Below are 537 nucleotides of genomic sequence, written 5' to 3' on the forward strand. Positions count from 1 at the left end.
AACACCAAAATGTTGTTTTTATTTCATTTGAATCATTTAAACCATTTGAAGATTTGTACTGTCAGTTTCGGTTTGTGTTTTAGTGAACACTCCTGAAGAAGCTGTAAAGCGAAACGTTGAGTGTTCAATGAAACAAAAACAACATTTTGGTGTTATAAGGTCGTTTATTTCTAGTATTAATATGTCTTCTATACACCAATATGCACAACAGAGATTAAATAATGAGATTTCGGCGCAATGTTAGATTTCTTCAAAAAGAAAATATCAGCTTCCTTTTGTTAAAAGAGAAATACGTGCAGTGGTTGAAATATAAGATAAAAAGCAATTTAAGTAACTTGAGATAACTCTTAGACACAACCAATTAATCTAGGGTTACTAACGTCTGGTGGGTAAACTTTGCAATGTCACATTCTGATTTGTCGTGTATTATGCTAAAGAAATAGTTTTGTTTGTTAACTTTGTAGTGTTTTATCACATCTTGTTTTCTCATGTTTTTAACAAACAAACATATTCTGGTGTGTAGCCTTTACAGTTTTA

The sequence above is a fragment of the Limulus polyphemus genome, unplaced genomic scaffold, assembly GCF_000517525.1.
Source record: "Limulus polyphemus unplaced genomic scaffold, Limulus_polyphemus-2.1.2 Scaffold48, whole genome shotgun sequence".
Classification (NCBI taxonomy): domain Eukaryota; kingdom Metazoa; phylum Arthropoda; class Merostomata; order Xiphosura; family Limulidae; genus Limulus; species Limulus polyphemus.